The sequence below is a fragment of the Gymnogyps californianus genome, unplaced genomic scaffold, assembly GCF_018139145.2.
Source record: "Gymnogyps californianus isolate 813 unplaced genomic scaffold, ASM1813914v2 HiC_scaffold_66, whole genome shotgun sequence".
In the NCBI taxonomy this organism is placed as follows: Eukaryota; Metazoa; Chordata; class Aves; order Accipitriformes; family Cathartidae; genus Gymnogyps; species Gymnogyps californianus.
In genome coordinates this window covers 309675-330546 of record NW_026114459.1, presented here as the reverse complement: position 1 = coordinate 330546, position 20872 = coordinate 309675, and positions in this window count along the sequence as shown.

The following is a 20872-nucleotide window of genomic DNA, read 5'->3' as shown; positions in this document are numbered from 1 at the left end:
AAGCAGGGGCTTTGGAGAACTGGAGGAAGTGTTTAATTTGTTGCAGACTGTGAGCCTTTTTAATGTTTCTGTCCTCATGGTAAAAATGGGCTTGTGCATGTGTGTGAGCTCCCACGTAAACGGATAGACTGCTGTCTTTCTGAGTCCGCCAAGGTCTCTCCAGTGTTTCCTGTGCTGCTCAGAGCTTTTCCAGCTGCTTCAAACATTGTATGTAAATGGGCAAAAAGTAGCCAAATTTTCCCAGCTTTTTTTTTACTAATAAAAATGCAAGCCAAAGATGAAGAAGATGCCAGATCTATTTAGAGCATATCAGTTTTGTTTCATTTTTAATATGTTTTTCAAACTAGGGATGATTTTTATAGAGACTTAAAAGTATCTATTTAAGCAGATTGAAATATGATAAATGCCTTGTTACTTGATAAGATACCTAGTAATAATGAAAGGTTAATAGTTAATCTTTTACTTGAATAACGTCTGTGTATTTTGTATCCATATTACAAGTTCATCAGAGAATATACCCCAATCTAATGATGTACTTTTTCTTTTGTTAGTGGAACCTAATTACTTTCCAGTATGTGAAGTTATTTTCATTATTTTAAGTCTACCTTTGGTTTCTAATTTTTGCATGAATGGCAGGATGCGTTACAATTTAGCATTCAGAAAAGAAAATAAGTGATGATGGGTTATCATTGATTAAATAGAGGTCTTACGTTTCAAATGAAATGAATTGTCTTTAATGCTTTGCTATGCTATAGAAGTTCATAAGTGACCTAAATTGTCAAAGCTAAAGCATATTAATTAATTCATTACTGATGTACATTTAGAATATAAAATATTCACTGGTTAAAAACAATGAATAAAAGCAGTGTTTACAAAAGGTGATTACAGTATGGTGTTACAGTGCATACTGAAAATTGCTAAATATAAGTTGCATTTGAGCATTTTCAAAGGAAATATTGATTTAGCTGTAAAATTGATATTTGCAAGGAAACAATTTATTGGTGCTCTGTCAAACCAGGATTGCTTAGGAGTAACCCACAGTAACGTTACTGAGGGGCAAGCACATTGATGTGGCAAGTAAACCTTGATATCTATTTGTATATTCCATACTATTTATTCTTCTCGAAAAGTTAGCATAAAAATGTTTCCTACATTTGAACAATCAGCTGTGCATAATGCAAAGACGTTGTTAAAAAAAGGTGGAGGATTACTTAAAGGGTACCTCTCACCTGAAATCCTATATATTGTGTGACTTCAAGAGAGAGTCTTGGTGCTTTGTTTGGTGTTAGTTCCATTTCATAACAAGAAGCAAAATTCACCCAAGTGAGAGGACTCGTACAAAATCCTTTCAACTAGAGCACTGTTGTGATGAGACTGTATTAGAGACTAATAGATGTAGGAGTTGTACTTCAATGGCTCCCTATAGCTACCTTAAATAAAATGTAGTGCAAAACCAGCTGTGTTTGGGAAGGCTCCTGGCTGTAGGCTGTGGACTCTGAGCTGGTGAGACAAGAACCAGTTCCAGTCTGGAAGGTACATGAGCCATGTAGCATGAGAGTGGTTCTGAGCCAATACCCCCAATCTCACAATAGTCCGTGGTTGTGCTGGTTTTGGCTGGGATAGAGTTAATTTTCTTCATAGTAGCTTGTATGGGGCTATGTTTTGGATTTGTGCTGAAAACAGTGTTGATAATACAGGGATGTTTTCGTTATTGCTGAGCAGTGCTTACACAGAGTCAAGGCCTTTTCTGCTTCTCACACCACCCCACCAGCGAGTAGGCTGGGGGTGCACAAGAAGTTGGGAGGGGACACAGCTGGGACAGCTGACCCCAACTGACCACAGGGATATTCCAGACCATATGATGTCATGCTCAGCAATAAAAGCTGGGGGAAGAAGAAGGAAGGGGGGGATGTTCAGAGTGATGGTGTTTGTCTTGCCAAGTAACTGTTATGCGTGATGGAGCCCTGCTTTCCTGGGGATGGCTGAACACCTGCCTGCCGATGGGAAGTAGTGAATGAATTCCTTGTTTTGCTTTGCTTGCATGCGCGGCTTTTGCTTTTCCTATTAAACTGTCTTTATCTCAACCCATGAGTTTTCTCACTTTTACTCTTCTGATTCTCTTCCCCATCCCATTGTGGGGGAGTGAGTGAGCGACTGTGTGGTGCTTAGTTGCTGGCTGGGGTTAAACCACGGCAACGGTGTGAGGTAGGAAGGAACAAAAAAATGTTCACAGGATAGATTGATACTGCAGGTCTACATTAATGGAAGAACCAGGTATCCAGTTGAATCTCCTGACCCTCAGTCGTTGTTCCTGATGCATTCTGTTTCCAAGAGCGTGCTCTCCTGAGCAAAACTGATCCTTTGTATGTTCCTTCCCATCTATATTACGAATAATGAGCTACGCAGAAACTCCAGTAGCTAGAGATGAAAGACAGTAACAGGCCATTTCTTAAACTGCCTCTCAGCTGTTAGTTGCTGCCCAGCTGAGACTCAGTTGTGACACTCACCTGCTCTGCTCCAGCGCAAGGTTAAATAGGGTTGCCAAACCCAAAGGGAACCATCTGTGTTTACATGGGACAGCGAGGAGTGTTCTCTGTCAGGCATGGGTGCATCACTCTTCCTTACCAGCACTTGGCCAACACCTCCCAAGTGTGACCTGTTCTGAACCCTGCCAAACCCTGGCCAGGTATGCAAACATCCATGGCTGGCAAACCGTGTGCCAGGCGACAGATCGGAGCAATCACTCTGTGTGATCCTAACAGGGCAGCACCCCACCGCGCTCTGTGAGCACGACACAAGAAGTCAGCGCCCAAAAACACACTCGGATCCTATGAGTAGGATAAGAGGCAAATTACTGGTATCAATAGATGGGGGAGCAAGGAAACAATTCCATGAATATACCATGAGCTTCCTCATGCAAATACTGAGACCTCTTATAAGAGGGATTTAAGTCACACAGGTAATAAGTATGCAATTCAGGAAACTACAGAGCTGCCTTTGGCCTGGTTTTGTTATCTTGTCTTCATCTCTCTCTCGTGTACTGATAAACCCAACCTCACAGTACACCTGACTGTGGAACTGGAAACCACTTGGGTTTTGTGCTTGTTTGCTTAATTTGACCTAGGGGCATTTGGGTGAAGCGCTCACTTGGACAAAAAAAGAAGCATTACATTTTTGTGTGTTTCCACATATGCATGAGACAAGGGTGTAATGGATGAGACTGGTTATTTGTCCTGTTCTGGATGGATAGATTTTTATTTTTTTTAATCTACATAGATTTAGAGCATGTAGTCTAAATACATAATCAAATGAAAGGCATGAAGGACAGAATGGAATGAATATTTGTTGGTGAATAACCCTTGCTGAGTTTTTTTCCTTGAAAGAACAATGACGCTATCACATGCACTTTAGTTAGAAGTACAAAAGCCATGGTTTAATAAGAACTGGAGCCTGAACCAACAAAATTGCATGAAACAACTTGTGGTCTGTTGGTATCTACTGTGGATGATTTACAGGCACTTGCTAAGGCGTGTTTATATCAGAGCCATACTGAGCTTGTTGCAGTGTTAGTAATATTACTTCACAGTCCACAATTCTCTGCTTTTGCCTGTAGTATCATTGCTTTTTTTTTTTTTTTTTTTTTTTTTGTAGGATGGCTTTTACCTTCTGGTTTTTCTGGGTTTTGTTTGTTTGTTTGTTTGTTTGTTTGTTTTTTTAAACTGAGTGATAGTATTTAAAGGATAGGAAATAAGTTTGGTTCATATTTGATTTTTATATATATTAGAATTAGAAAAAAAGTCATATTTAATTTTTGCTTTTTCACAAGAACAGTATGTATGTTAAGCATGACTGTAGCTTTAAAAAAGATGATTAAAAGACTCATTTCTTTTAGTATGAAATGGCTACCATTCAACAAGATTTCTGATGAACTGTTAAAGCATGTGCTTGGCCAGGTCTACGGTAGGAACACCTTGTTGTCCCAAAAATCAGGATTCTTTCACCCGGTGTGCAAAAAAGCCGATTAACACACAGAGCCGAGATATTTGTTTATTTCATGTCTGCGCAGAGATGGGTGCTAGGTGGTAACTCCACAAAGCTAGCACACCTGATTAACACACGGTAAAGCATTTTATACCTTTCAAGCAACAGTTATCAGTATTTTTACAGTTTTTCTTAGTTACTCTCATTCCTATTGGTTCTCGCAAGTCTCATCTCCACTTAAAGTCGCAGTGTCCTCCTTTTTTACTGCGCATGTTCTGTGAGGAAGGGGCTTCTGTTGGTAGGGGGCTCTCCCTACTCAAGGGTGGGTTTTCTAGTATGTTAATTAGGATAGTTCACTCGCAGTTCAAGTAGCTCTTTGATTGCCCCTGTGCTTATCTTGGTATGTCTTTACCCACTGACTTATGGTGTCATCTTGTTTCTCTTCTCAAGGTCACGCCTCGTTAACTAAATAGCATCCTTTGTTTTTGTTTCTCGCATATCTCCAACAATTCCCCCCTTTGAGACTTAGATAAATAGTTCTTATTTAAAATAAGTCTCACTTAGATATTTTCATTCTAAAACTTCAGTCTTTGGGAGATTTCAAAATTTTCCAAAACTGCTCATAGGTTCCTTCCCATTGACATATGTCTTGCTGGAATTTTTTTCTGTCCTTTATAGGGAAGTTTTCAAGTTTGAGGGATTTATCTCCCTCTGTCATGAGCGTGCATACCCTGGGTGATTGCATTAGAGCAATTTCTTCATCATGTGCCAAACCTTAAAATACAGTATGATTATAAGCAGTAAACATAAACATGTTAGCAATAACAAGATCACAACAGGGTGTAGCATGAGATTAAGAATGCCTGTTGTCTTGGGTGACCATCCAAGGAAGGCTTCCCACCACCTATGTTCTCCATCTTTCCTCACCCGGTCCAAAACACGATGTATCTCTTCTGTGTCATGGTGAACGGTGATGAAAGTCTTTTGTCCCTCTTCTCGGGCACGTTCCAGCAACTGGCGTAGATCATTATGTTGTAAAAATTTTTTCACCAGTGTGAGATCCATCCCAATGGAAGTAAGCAATAGATCCTTAACTAAAGTATAATTGGATTGTATTAGCTGATAAGTCATAACTGGAGCTGAATAGTTGAAATCACATCCTATAATGTTAGTAAAAGTTACAAATGCAAGTATTTGAGTGATTTTTTTATCCCGACAGTAATATTATCTACAACTATAAAATTACATAGAGTTCTTATACACACACATCCTTTCCCAATGTATATGAGTACAGTTCCAGGGATTTCTTTTGGATGTATCTCAAAGTGACAAACATTTTCCCCAGTGTCAAGACAAGTGTCTTGAGCTTTGATGGTATTACTTTTGCAAATAAATCCCTGTTGTTCCCGTACCACACATGCATCAACTTCAACAGTCTGCCATCTGTTATTGTCTCGTTGGGCCCATACTCTATGCTCTAATGGATAAAGTACAGTCCCATTGTGATTTAAGCCTAACGCAATGATCGGGTAGATGGTTTTTACCGATGCATTCTGTATGGTTACAACAAAGGCCGTGGCTTTGTTATGGATAGGATTGTGAGTGAAATTGCCCAGATACCACCATGATTGGAATTCTCTTTCAAATGCAGTTGCCTTTTCCCAGATTATTTTCCGAATTTCAGTAGGTAAGGTGCCGTCTTCACCTTCTCTTACAATTGCTGCTATTGTATATTGCACCCACAGTTGAGCCTGGATGCAACTAAGAGCTAGAGAAATATTATTTTGGGCTATACCAAGTGCATCTATGATTATTGGTGGTCCTTTTCATTAACCCTTTCCCGCTGAGGCAATATATCAGATAACAGCCATCGATGAGTTCCTAAACCTGACAGGGAGGATCGCAATGGATGTTCTAATTTTTTTAGATCATGTGTGGCTGTACTGAGTTTGTCTGCAAGTACTTCAGCATCTATGCTGTTTAAGACTCCCAATCCTGTCCCTAGGATACCAGTTACATTTCTTTTTACTCGATTTGGAAGAGTAAGAGACTGCCCATGTAACCATGCTAACCATCCTGTATAGGACGCACTTACGAATGGTGAACAGGCTGGTTTAACTGCAGAGATATTAATCTGCATTGATAGCTCTACCCGTTTGAGGGACCATGATGGATTAAACAAAAGTCGTTGTTGTCCAACCCTTTTAACGACATATGGTCCAACTCTAGTTATCTGGGGGGTTATTTCCTTTAGTAATATCCTAATTACTTCCCTAGCCCCATTGTTGCGACAAGGGAAAGTCTCAGGCCATCCGGAAAACGTATCCACTAGAACAAGTAGATACTTATGTTGTCCACATTTTGGTAATTCAGAGAAATCTATTTGCCAGTATTCCCTAGGGGTTATTCCTCTTTTTACGTCACCTGCTGGCGGCTTTCTTTGTATTTTGGGATTATTTACACAAGTTTCATCTCTTTACTATTATATCTGCATTTGTCTGCATTTTTGGCCCTACAGCGTATCTCTTAACACCGCTTATCATAGCATCAGCTCCCATGTGAGTTTCTTCATGTAGTTTCTTGAGGAGAGCTTCCATCATTTTTTTTTAATTTCATCGAAACTACTCCGACACTCTGGAGTCCCTTCTAACAACTCCCCACAAGGCCCTTTGTGTCTGCGTATAAGGGTTTGGTTGTAAGTCCGAAATTGGGGATCCATATCCAGCAGAATCCGGCTATTCCCAGAAAGTTTAGCAGGCTTACTGTGGCTTCTGTACAAGTCTGTTCTGTATCTGCTCCAATTAAGATATCGTCCACATACTGTAAGAGAGTAACATTATCATTATTAGTTTGCCATTGTTCTAATTCTTTGGCCAGTACTTCACTGAACAAAGTGGGACTATTTTTAAATCCCTGGGGAAGAACAGTCCAACACAGTTGTCCTTTCCTTCCAGTAGTCGGATTCTCCCATTCAAAAAGCAAAGAGTGTTTGACTCTGTTCATCCACTGGAATACAGAAGGCGACATCTTTTAGGTCCAACACTGTAAAATAGGCATTGTTTTCGGGTACAGATGCTAGCAAAGTATAAGGGTTAGACACTGTAGGATGTATGTCTTTGGTTATCCAACTTATAGCCCTCAAGTCCTGCACTAATTGGTAATCCTGGGAGTGAGGCTTTCTCACTGGTAAAATCGGTGTATTGTATTCAGATTGACATTCTCTGAGCAGTCCATATTGAATAAAGGTATTTATCAGGGCTTCGAGGCCCTTGCGAGCTTCCAGCCTAATAGGATATTGATGCACCCTTACTGGTTTTGCCCCCTCTTTTAGTTCTACTTTAATCGGACTCACATTTTTGCTTTACCTGGGTTTTTTTTTTGAAGCCCATACCAGGGGGATTACCACATTTAATGCAGCATCTGGAATATTCTCTTCAATTTCTTCTGATGTTTCATCTGTCAGCAAGCAGATCTGAGCTCTCCAGGCAGTTTCAGGCGGGATATGGAGCTGTACAGCATTCTTAGAAAAGGTTACTTGTGCATTTAGTTTGCATAATAAATCTCGCCCCAATAAAGGTAGGGGGCATTCTGGCATGTATAGAAACTCATGAATTAATTTAGCTCCCCCAATTGTGCATTCCATTGGTTGTAAAAATGGCCTTAATGTTCTTTTTCCCGTTGCCCCAACAATAGGTATAGTTACTTTACTTAGAGGTCCTTTACAACTGGTGACCACTGAATGAGTAGCCCCACTGTCAGTTAAAAAAAATCTATGGTCTCGTTCCCCAGCTTAACTGGAACCAGGGGATCAGCTGGGGAGACTTTAATGTTCTCCCCTGGTCCCCTTCATTCATTGTCTGAATCTTCTAACATAATAAGATTAGCATTTTCTGCATGATCCCGTTCCTTTGGCCCCTCTCGTTTCAGGCATTCATTCTTCCGGTGTCCCTCCTGTTCACAGACCGCACACTGATTTAGCCCTAAAGGGGTTCAGTTTTGCGGACCTCTTCCCTGCATTATTCCACCACATCCTCCTCTTCCTTTACTTTTTCCTCTACCCTTCCCTTCAACATCATTTCCATTTATTGCCGCTGCCAGCAAAGATGCGTGCAACTTCATTTTGTTCTGTTTTTCTTTTCTTTCCCTCTCATCTCGATTGTTATAAACCTTATACTCTATCAATTGTGAGATCGACATTCCCCCAGCTCCATCAACTTTCTGCAACTTTCTCCTTATATCCTGAGTCGACTACCCAATAAACAACATATATTGAACATCCTCTGATTTGCCTCATCATCCGGATTCAAGTCTGTCCATTTTCTAGCTACCTCACATAGCCTTTCGTAAAAGGCTGATGGATTTTCCTCCGGACCCTGCCTTACCTCGTAAAGCTTAGACACATTCTTCGGTTTAGGCACTCCATGCTAAACCCCATATAGTATCAGCTGCTGATACTGCTTCAGTTGAGCCCTCATTCCCCCCCCTGTTAGGATCCCATTCTGGGTCCCTTTTAGTAGGCAGAAACTCCTCAGAATCTTCTTGCCTGTTTCTCCTTCCCCCTTCTTCCCTGGCCCTTTCAATCACCATTCTCTTTTCCTCTGCTGTAAAGCACGTATTTATCAAAGCCTGTATATCTCCCCAGTTGGGATTATGTGTTAACATTATAGTTTCTAATAGTTGATGTACTCCTTCAGGGTTTCCCTTATAGGATCCAACAGATTGTTTCCAATTTAACAGCTCAGAGGTAGTGAACGGAACATGTATAAAAACCAGCAGTCTTTCCGGTCCCACTGCTTGTCTCAGGGGAGCCTGTACAACTGGTTCAGTGTGCCCTCTAGTCCGGCTGGAAATGGGGCTAAAATTCTCATTGCCCAATTGTAAATTAGGATCGATTGGCAATTGTCCAGCACTATTTTTGTATAGAGGTGGGGCTGTCGGGACTAACATTTGCACATCCTCCTGCTCTTCTCCCCCTGCAGTCTTTCTATCATCACAGCCTATGCAACAAGCACTCTCCTTTTTCTCAGAAGCTGTATACATCACTAGGTCAGTCTTTAGCTTACATTTTTCCCGCATATCAGATTTTCTATACAAAGTCATAAAGGCATCAACATAAGGTACGTCGTCGCATTTCCCCATCCAACGGCAAAATGACATCAATTGTCATATAGCATTATAGTTTACCGATCCATTTTCTGGCCAGACTTCATCATAACCCAATTTATAATTCGGCCACCATTGATTACAATATCTTTTCATTTTATCTTTAGTCATTAGATTTCCCCCAAACTTATTCCAATTTTTCAAAATACACCCCAAAGGGCTACAGGGAGGAATCACGGATTGGCTTGCTCCCATTTTAACCGAATTTACCTATTTGCCGGCTTTGACTCCCTTGGTCGGTAATTACCCTTCTGACCCCTTTGGTCAGTAATTACCACTCTGACCGCTTTGGTCAGTAATTTCCTCTCTGACCCCCCTTGGTCAGTACCGCTCTGACCCCCCTTGGTCAGTATGCGCACTCAGTTCTGACCCCCCTGGTCAATTAAGGCAACCCTTGCCGAACGTCTACGTGCGACTTTATGCGCCCCCCTGGCGACTTGATGCGCACTCGGCTCTGACCCCCTGGTCAATTACGGCACCCTTTGCCAAGCGTCTACGTGCGACTTTATGCGCCCCACCGGCGACTTTATGCGCACTCGGCTCTGACCCCCCTGGTCAATTACGGCACCCTTTGCCAAGCGTCTACGTGCGACTTTATGCGCCCCCCTGGCGACTTGATGCGCACTCGGCTCTGACCCCCCTGGTCAATTACGGCACCCGTTGCCAAGCGTCTACGTGCGACTTTACCCTTTAACCTTCCATGGGAGTCATTGAATTTGTAATTAAATTTTATACTCACCAATCCAAGGATTCATTCCCCTTTCACCCTGATACAAATATCTCTGGTTGGCGTTGCACCTTTGAGTCGCTTGTCGCCCCGGCTTCGGAGGGAATCCGGAGGAGTCCCCGATCAATAGGTCGGTGCGCGCTGGAGCTCAGTCCGGTCCGGTCCGCTGTCGGGGACGACAAGACGATCCGGGCAAGGCCTTATGGCTGTCCCATCTGGGTCGCCAAAATGTTGTCCCAAAAATCAGGATTCTTTCACCCGGTGTGCAAAAAAGCCGATTAACACACAGAGCCGAGATATTTGTTTATTTCATGTCTGCGCAGAGATGGGTGCTAGGTGGTAACTCCACAAAGCTAGCACACCTGATTAACACACGGTAAAGCATTTTATACCTTTCAAGCAACAGTTATCAGTATTTTTACAGTTTTTCTTAGTTACTCTCATTCCTATTGGTTCTCGCAAGTCTCATCTCCACTTAAAGTCGCAGTGTCCTCCTTTTTTACTGCGCATGTTCTGTGAGGAAGGGGCTTCTGTTGGTAGGGGGCTCTCCCTACTCAAGGGTGGGTTTTCTAGTATGTTAATTAGGATAGTTCACTCGCAGTTCAAGTAGCTCTTTGATTGCCCCTGTGCTTATCTTGGTATGTCTTTACCCACTGACTTATGGTGTCATCTTGTTTCTCTTCTCAAGGTCACGCCTCGTTAACTAAATAGCATCCTTTGTTTTTGTTTCTCGCATATCTCCAACAACCTCATTAAAATAAGAATGTCACGTTACAGGAGAAGTAAGATGAATCCAGCCATACCAGTGAAGCTGTTTTTTGTCCCTACATAGTAAGACAGTTTTCTGTGTGAAATAGGCAATACCCGTAAAGCTCAGTTTTTACTGGTATAGCTGTATCAGTCTTGGGGTGAGTATGCCATCACGGCTCTGAGAGTTTAGGAATTGCTCTTCTTTGCACATGTTAGACATAGCAGTCTGCAAAAGTGCATAATGTGGGTACAAACCTCTTTTTGTGGCTATGCTACAGTAGATATTTATGGGGTAGGTTATTTACTTGCAGGGTGCATATATATATAAAAATATAAATAAGTTATATTATTAAATAAGTTATATGGTTCTGCATTTTATATTCCTCTTATTACAGACCTATTTCTTAGCCCAAATTGGCACTCATGTTGGGGAAAAAAAAACCCTCACAAAGGACAAAAGGAGGGGAAAATTGCAAAAGTTTTTCTTTCTAGATATCCTTAAATTGTTTGTAACAACCTGATATTTGCATGAGATCTGTGGGGTGATCAAGCAATAAGTGCAATATTCCTGCTTTTTACTGGTGGCAAGCTGGAATTCTTTACTTGTATTTTTTTACCTACTATGTCTGTTAGACGTGGCTGCTAGTGTTAACTAGGCAAATGTTAAATAGATATGAGCTAGGAAAAGGAGAAAAACTTTCAGATGTGTTTAAAGCCAAATCTTTTCCATTCAGTAAGAAGGGAACTTTTAGAATGTCCTAAAATATATATTTTAGAAAAAAAAAATCCTTTTTCTCTTTTTATGATGCTTAATGAAAAAGTACTTGTTTGCAGAGGAACATTTTAGTATTAGAAGAAACCACCTTTACTATTTCTCTAGTGTGACTACCTTTATGCATTTAGCACAAGTTGTCTTGGGAAAGGCTTAAACTTTACTGTGTTCTTATCCCATAATACGAATATCCTTATGAGGCATTATACTGATGTATAACGCTATTATGTAGCTATTAAAATAGCTTGCATAAATACAATGGATTTTTGCATATCAAGTAGATATGAAAAATATGAAATTTCACAGTTTGCTCCAGGTTCCCTGAACTCATGTCCAGTGCAAGCTGAGCACACATTTGATTTGTGTGCCAGCATCTTTTATAGATATAGAGATAACCTTTGAGCAAAACAGTTTGGTGTCTGTTGAGAAATATGCTGATATGATGAATTAACTCTGAGTGGAGTAGGTATTTCAACTAACATTGCAGTAATATAAGCATGATTTTAAAAAATCTTGCCTTTGCCTAGGATGTTTGTTTGAAGCATTTCCAGACCGGAGGTATAAATAACTGCCCTGTTGTTTCACAACTTCTCCAGTTGTGATGCAAATATATTGTATGTTTATATCAATATGCTGTGGATACATTAAAAAAATGCATAAAAATGTGATTTTTATTGTATTTTTATGATGCGATATATATATCTGAGTAAAGGTAAAGTGTTAACGTTGTTTTTAGGGCAAAACTTGAAAAGCCTTCTGTTCACATCAGATGCTGTTCACAATAGTAATTTCATGGATGAAACCACTGGATTGTGGTTACGCGTTTGATTCTGTTGGTTGCCAAGTGGGACAGAGATAACCACCTGAGCTATTCATCACTGCCTTTTGCTAGGGCTACCGCCCCCTCAAATCTGCTGTCATAACTGCAGCTGTAATCACACCCTACTCCACTTTGATCTAAATTAGCTTTTAACAGTAGCTTTTGTGTAATTTACATCATTTTGACAGCATTGAATTAGGGGGAAAGTAAATATAAAGCAGAATATTGTAAACTGCAAAATATTTGTTGAAATCAAACTCCATTTACTGCAGGGTTTTTTTAGAAACCATTATATGCTTACTGTACCCTATCATTATGTAGAAGAATTCCAGCAAGAAAATTGTAGGTGAATATTGTGTCTTAAAGATTGCCATTGGTCCCCAAAACATGGGTTGAAATAGGGTGTAATTTTTGTTGCTTGTGCAATTGCTCTGGAGTGTCTGTTGAAAATACTGCAATTGTAGAGAATACCTGTAAAGACCCTGCTTCAGTATGGTTGAAAATTAGTGGACTGCATTGTGAGATTTCTTGTCTAAAAAAGTTTAATGTGTTCCTTTATATTCATAGCTAATGCTTATATTATCGCTAGAGGGCAGTAAATACAAACATTGAATTATGTATTTTACCAGAAAGTCTTTTTTCTTCTTTATTCATTAAAAAAAAAAAAAAAAGCCTTTATTAAACAACTTAGCTGCTGGGTTTTACTACGTATTCCTCCTAAAATAATTCAGAAGGACATTGTCATCTCAGTCTGTTCAGCAACATAAAATACTTTGATGCATGAGAATTATTTATCATTTCCCAAATAAAAAGATCTGTAAAATTGTATAGCTTAGGCTATTCCATTGTGTTTAATGAATGTAATTCTGACAAGCAGGAGGCTGCCAAGAAAGCCTTTTTAAAGCAGCATAATTATGCTACAGTTACAATCCTTAAATCTAAGACTCTTTCAGAAGAGTTAGGGATTTGTTCCAATTACAGCTATCAGTTCTTAGCCAGCAGTGGAGTTCATCTCTTCTTGATATCAGCATAAAACCCAACTTTGTCTCCACCCTTGCTGCTCACTTGGTGTGTGGTAGCTGATTGCTGCAGCTGGAACAACTCCTTGTATTTGTAAAATTCCTTTTTTTTTTTTTTTTTTTTTTTTTTTTTTTTAAGTTCTACATTTTCTCTCCTTCCAGTCAGGGAGTCTTAGGTGGAACCCAGAGAAGTTTGGTGAGGCTGGTTGATTCAGTGTAGTTTCCTTGTCCCTAGCTGTCCTGCTACTTCTTCCTCCAGACCAGTTCTGTTTTTTAGCTCAGTTGAGTCCATCCACATGCCCTTGCTTGCTGGATGAAATGACCATTCTTTGCTGCTGTGGTCTCCCACAGGACTTTCCATTTTGTGGGGAGGCTTTCTGCTAGGGCTCACACCAGCATAAATGCCAGATGAAGTTGGCTAATGCTGTGAAAACAGTCTTGTGTTTGTGACCAGTAGGAGTTGGATTTGACATGGGTGATTATTGCTGTTTTCTGGTGTGTGGAGGTCAGCCTAAAAATGTTTTTTGATATTTTCAGACAGGCTTCTCATTTGGCTTATGAGATATGTTCAGGCTATCTGTTCCTGTTTGTAACACATAAGACCTTGAAAACTAAAATCTGTGATGCGTTTAGCTGTCGTCGTCTTTGTTTTACTTTTTGCCACTTACTAGACAGTATGCACTACATCCAGCACACTTGTATTCAGGATTGATGTTCAGACATCTCTTTGGAGGTTCCTAGTGCAGCTTCATAGTCAATCCAGAGGGTTGCAGTTGAGAGTTAAAAAGCACTGTTCTGCCTTCAAAGCTAAACACATTTCTGCAGGAGCTCCTGTATTATCCATTACTGACTCATAGAAGGAAAGACCAAGACTGTAAATCTCCTGTGGGACAGTTCAGAAGTATTGCAACTAAATCAACGAAGTGGCCCTTCAGCCTTCTTCCTATCCTTTTCCTCAAGCCTGAAACGTTGCTGTCTTACTTTCCTGTTGACTGAACCTTCAGGAATCTTTGCTTACTAACAAGAGCAAGAAAGGAACACAGATACTTTATTTCAGAGGATCAAGGTTTTTCCTAGACTGCTGAGAATATAATTCTCTTCCTTGTCCTTGTCAATAATGTGTTTCTGTATATCAGAAGCCCTATACTGGATCTCAGGAAAAATGAGCTTTCCTTGAATGTCTTGTATTCCATAGGTCCAGTCTGTATGCTCTACAGTGCTTCACAGGCATCTGTAGGTCCTCCTGGTAAATCATGAGTGTCAATATGACAGATGAATAAAAGGATGAAACCCTCACTAATATTGGTGATATCCACGTGTCTTTGCACACGTTTGAAATTATATTTAAAGAGCAACCTAATAATGGATTTCTTCACATTCTTGTGGAAGGAAAATAAAATTTAGGTTAATAGTAATTTTTTTCTGACTATGGCGATAGTACAGAGCTTTACAGGGAACCAAGAAATAGTTTAAGTAGTATGAGTGCTGACAGCTCCAGAACTTTGCAGAGGTAGAGATTACTGCTTCAATTATAAGAACAACATTTGAGGTAACTCACTGCAAACCTGATTTTATCACAAATGCACAGCTTTTAAATTCTTAAAGTTGCTTTCAAGCAGAGCATTTTCATTGAAGATGTATAAACAGCCTTCATGATACGAGTTATTTAGAAGGTAGAATTTCTAGAATGAGCATCTGCAATAGGTAGGTTGAATTGTCGTAGACTCATAGGGCCAAATGGATTACTGGATCTCCTGTGTCTCTTAGATGGCTAATTTGCACATAACTGTAGAAGTATTGAATTCACTGACTTGTGCTTACCTAACATATGACTTGCATTTGGCTAAAACATATCTTCAAATCTAGAAAAGCAGTCTTTTTAGAAGATACCAAGCAGCAGAGAATCTACCACTTCACTGCTGGTGTACTCTAATTTAATAATTCTTGTTGTTAATCCATGTGTCTTGTTCGTAGTTTGAGTTGATTTCAATTCAGCTGCCTTCCGTTGCTTCCTTGGTGCTAGTGAACCACGTCTGGTACACTGTATTTCCTCTTTGTCATGGTTCTACACAATAGCCATATTCTCTAAGTTAAAAAGCCTGAGTTTTTCTTTTACTATAAAACATTTTCTCTATCCTCTGAATAATATTTGTATTTTTTTCCCTACGCACTGTACATGACAGAATTTAGGAAAACAGAGATGCCAGAGCTGTATGCACTATTCTATCACTGGAGTTGTCAGAATGGTGTGTTAAGAGTGCGCCTCTCCTTTTATTAAGCATCACAGAAGATGCAAATTTTTGGGGGACCACAGCATCACTATGAGATGTCCTGTTGTGTTTCTTTTCTCCGGTGATTCTATAAACTCTTCAGGGTTTCTGCTTTCTTCAGTGTAGTCCACCATTTTGTACTCATGGGCTGTGTTTCTTGTTGCCGGGTATCTTTGCAGTTAAATTCCTTGAATTGTCATTTACGTGAATGGTGTCAACATACTAAACAAGTGAGGCTGCTGTCAGTGACTTCCACATCCTCATAGTTTATAATTTTCTTTTTTTTTTTTTTTTCTCCTTTTTCCCCATTTTCTGTTATCTGGAAGTTTTCACACTATGAAAGTTTGCATAGTAGTGACTTAATTCCACATCACTAATGAAAAAATTGAGTACAATATGTCGCAAATGGAGTGATGCACTTCACTCGTAAGAGAGAAGTAGCAATATGTTTATTGATATAAAACAGCGATTTAACACAGTTTGATAATAAATGCGACAGTGGTTTAACAAGATTCAATGGCAATGTACACTTGATTATTTACTGCATAGAGGACAGGGTCAGACAAAACTGTCAGGGAGACCCTCCTGTTGAGTCATGAGGTTCAGAATGGACCCCCTTGCTTTCTAAACTCCTCAGAGAGGGTCTAGGTGCGGCTGGATCCAGACTTAGTCCCAGACTTGGTCAATGGTTTATGTCTAAAGGATTATATATGCACAATCAATCCTTTATATCACTTAGCTAAGATTTCAAAGTTTAGCATGCTATTAATCACTTACCAAGAATCTGTTGCAGCAAGGACTCTCTCAACCTCGAGGAGTAACCTTGAGAGGCGTCCCTACTCAAGGGGAGATCCTGGCGTGCAGCCCGCTGCCATGCAGGAGAGCTCAATGGGCCCTGGGCTGTCCACTATTTATGGAGTAAGATAATTGACTTATAGTCATATTTGCATACCAGCCATATTTTGGTTGGCGCATGCTCAACTAGCCCTTGGCTATTGTGGTGTTATCTGTCTTCCCCAAATCCACTTTGAGCTGGATGCAGCCATCATGACCAGACACAGCCATTACGACTGCCACTGGTGGTTATCACTTGAGCAGGGTTATGGGAAATAAAGGTCAGGTTGGGGGGGGAGCACACCATCACACCATAACGTAGTCTCAGGTGTTGCAGAACCTGACTTAAAACTGTCCCGTTAGATGAAGACAGCCTGTTGATCATTGTTAGAAATGGGTCAATAATCGCGTTCTTAACCCATTTAATGTGTCCCCTCTCAGTGTTGGGATTGGTATCGCAGAATTTTATACAGTACTAAATCAAATGCCTTACAAAAATCCAATAATATTACATATTCAAAGACAAAACAATATTGACTAGCATTAATTACATTCCTATCTCTTAGTTCTCTATCAAGCAAATGCCTAAAATATGTGTATTTCAGCTTTTCCATTATTTTAGCCAGGACTGATGTTTTGTGAAGTGGCCTGAAGTTACCTAGCCATCCTGCTTGCAAATTTTAATTGGCACAAAATTAACATTTTTGTAGTCTTTCAAAATTTACTAAAGCTGAACATCACAGTTCCTGGGATCTCTGCCACCTCTTTTATGACTCTTGTGGACAAAGTTGTCCAGGCTTGTTGATTAAATAATGGCTAACATTTCCTCTGGTTATTAAGGGACTTCATCATCTTTCTGCCTTTCAAGGTCATTGTCTTGATTCTTTCTAAATACACAACAGTGCTCATTAAAAACTTCCTTTTTTCTGAATTATTTTATTACTCAGTTACTGTCTTTTCAAATAATACTTTTCTCATTTCCATATTCTTTGCTTGATTGGAACTGTCGTAGAAAAATGTCATTATTCCCTTCTTCCCCCATGTTTTATCTTTATGGATGTATGTGTGTATGAAAACAAAAGCTCCCTTTCACATTGCTGGATTTCCACTTATCTCTAACTTCTGTTTTTCTTATCTTGAATTACTCTAGGTATTTAGTTGTGTGTGGCAGTTATTTGCGGTGCACTCATCTATCCACCATAACCTCCTCTAAAGCTAATTATTCATTCATTCCAACCTGGGAATTGATGATGAAAATGAACCAAAATGATTACTGTATATCAGTGCTGGTGTGAATTTCCCAACTATAAATTTCTAAGGTAGTCAATTATACTTTTACATGTAGCTGAAGTCAGAGGGCATGCTTGCTGAGTCAGTGAAGTCATACTAGTGAATTGTATCACAAAAATTGGTAGTTTTGTGAGATTGAGGCTATGGGTCTCAGAAAAATCATACAAATTAGTAATAAACTGTCAATATCAGGTGTCATTTCCTACTATCAGTTAATATGCAGCTACAATAAATTGTTGTAACATACAGGTACATTGGAGGAAAATGTTTTTTCATGATTTTACATGCTACAAGAATTTTGCAGATTCAATGAAGTATGCATGTAGTATTTCTACAGGCTTGTAAACATCTTCAAAAAAAGAAATAACAGAAAAGTCACATGAACCATAAAATCTCAATAAAATCAAAATTATAAAGCTAATAGCTCTATAAACACCATCCTTCGATAAATTCAATAAACTAGAATTCAGTAACTTTTATGGATGTCTTTTGTCTTATAAATTGGTGGGGAATAAAAAAAATCAAGGAAGATTTTTTTTTTTTTTTTTTATACATACTAAACACCTAGTGTAATTTACATAGCAGCTGTTTTAAATATTCCTTATCTGAAACAAGTTCTGTGCTTTGGCGGTGTCCTGGCTTCGGCTGGGATAGAGTTAATTTTCTTCCTAGTAGCTGGTAGTGTTATGTTTTGGATTTAGTAGGAAAATAATGTTGATAACACACTGATGTTTTCAGTTGTTGCTAAGTAGTGTTTATACTAAGTCAAGGATTTTTCAGCTTCTCATGCCCAGCCAGCAAGAAGGCTGGAGGGGCACAAGCAGTTGGGAGGGGACACAGCCAGGACAGCTGACCCAAAGTGGCCAAAGGGATGTTCCATACCATATGACATCATGCCCAGTATATAAACTGGGGGGAGTTGGCTGGGAGGGGCGGATCGCTGCTCAGGAACTAACTGGGCATCGGTCAATGAGTGGTGAGCAATTGCATTGTGCATCAGTTGTTTTGTATAGTTTAATTCTTTTAGTATTACTATTGTCATATTATTATTATAATCATTAACATTATTTTCCTTCCTTTCTGTCCTATTAAACTGTCTTTATCTCAACCCACGAGGTTGTGGGGTTTTTTTTGTTGTTGTTGGTGTTTCCCCCCCCCCCCCCCCCCCGATTCTCTCCCCCATCCCACTGGGTATACAAGGGGGACAGTTGTTAATAAGATTTAAGGAGGAACCAGCCTTTAAAGTAACAAAGAGAAGTAATTTAAACTTGGCTTTCCAATGTCCATTCTTACTACCTATTGCAACTGAACTTTCATACTGACATGCTTCACTTCTTAATTAACCAGAAGTATAATGGCTGTTATTTTACCATCTTTTAAGTCACGATTGAAATTGCCTTCTGAAGGGAGGCAGTGTGGCTTAAGTATCAGGGATTGTCCCAAGAGTAGCATTGCAGAGTTTTGTCAGGTCCTTCTCTCCCCCTCCTTGTAGCCTACTGTACATGGGTTTGTGTTAGCACTGGAGATCCTCACACAGATAACTTTTCCCAAAGACAAAATAAAAGGAGTTAGAATAAGAGAGTAGCTCCTGGAGCCTCTAAATCTACAAATTTCTCAGTAGGGTAAAATCTAATTCCCTGTGTTGGCTCTCCGTGGTTGCCTGGTCCAAGCTCTTCCAGCTTTGCTGCTAGCAGAAGGCCCTCTGCAAAGGCTGGGTGGAGGAGGGAGCTTGGCAGGGACCCTGTGCCCATGGGGACACCAGCCTTCCTGCTTCCCTTACAAATCTCGGGGCAGCTATGTGAGCCTTTTTACACTGGGTTCAGAGGAGTCTTTTGCAGTCATCAGTGTTGTGATTTTTGAGATGGGGTGGAAGGTAATGTTGCAGTGTATTTAACTTCAGAAATCGACAAAAGTATTTTCAATTCTCAGTGTTGATGCTAGGTAGGTGGCAGCAGTGCTCTCTTGTGGGTGATCAGAAAACAGTGCAACGCAGATGCAGACAAACTTTATATTCAGTGTTACAAAGCTGAGCTGGAAGAAACAGGAGAAATATTTTTCAGAAATACTTTTTAGGCTATTTTAATGTCTTGCTGAGTCTCTAATAATCCAGGTCTGTTTTCAAAACTTAATTATTTTATATTCATCTACCTGTATAGATCCAGGACAGGTATAACTGTGTATATTATACAGAAAATGCATCAGTAATGTGTTCATTCACATGTTTTTTATATTACCTATTTTAAGAAAAACAATATGCTTTCCATATGAAAATACATAAGTGCTGGATGATCTGTTGACTGTATCCATTTGTCACATTGCTATACATTTCTCTTCTGTAAGGAAGAAATTTGTTAATCTCATATTTTGCCCTATTGATTTTTGCAGGTTCGATTCTTTCTCAAGCACTTAGTGTTGCTGACGTTGCTGTGTAGCATCACCCAGAGAAGTAGAAACCACTTCAGCCAAAAGCTCCCTTATGATCGTTGTCAGTCAGCATCTTCCAATGAATCAGCAGTGTGGGCTTAGGCTGAATGCTGCACCTCATTCAGCTTGTCCTTAGACATTTGCTCATTGGCATATTGGGAAACTCTCCCTTCTTTTGATACAACAAAGACTCAGAAATTTGCCGCAGTAGTGCATATGCCTTATGCAGAGTGGTGCAAGATAATGCATTCCTCCTTTTAAGTTTTGGTCTCTGTAATTGATTATATTAATCTGCCAAGGCAGAAAGAGCAAAAGTTGAATAAATACAGTGAGAATTTAAGGACTCTTATATCTCGCTTCTGACTTCTCCATGGAAACTTAATGTTTACTGGGAATTGTAAGACACAACCTGCTTTATCTTAATAATGACTGCTTTTATCTCATAAAATAAAAAAGCAGTAGAAACTAGCAGACTGGCCCAATGGGCTAAACAGATCAATTTTTAATCTAGATGGCATAAAAGCCAAAAACATTTTCATTGTTACAGTACATCACAGACTGCTCAAGAATCCTCATAGCTTTACTTCTGTTGTTTTTTCTTCATAAAAAAGCTTAAATATATTTCCCTTCCATATGAAAAATTAAAAACACTTGGTAATCCACATGAAGATACAGAATACTCATTTTAACTGCTTGAATGGCGCGTCCGTTGAAGAGAGCTGGTAAATGCTGCTGAAACGAGAACTTAACCCAATTATTTTTGAATGGTGTGTGAATGCTGCAGGTGGGGATGCCATTATTAAATGGTATTTGCTGTAAAAA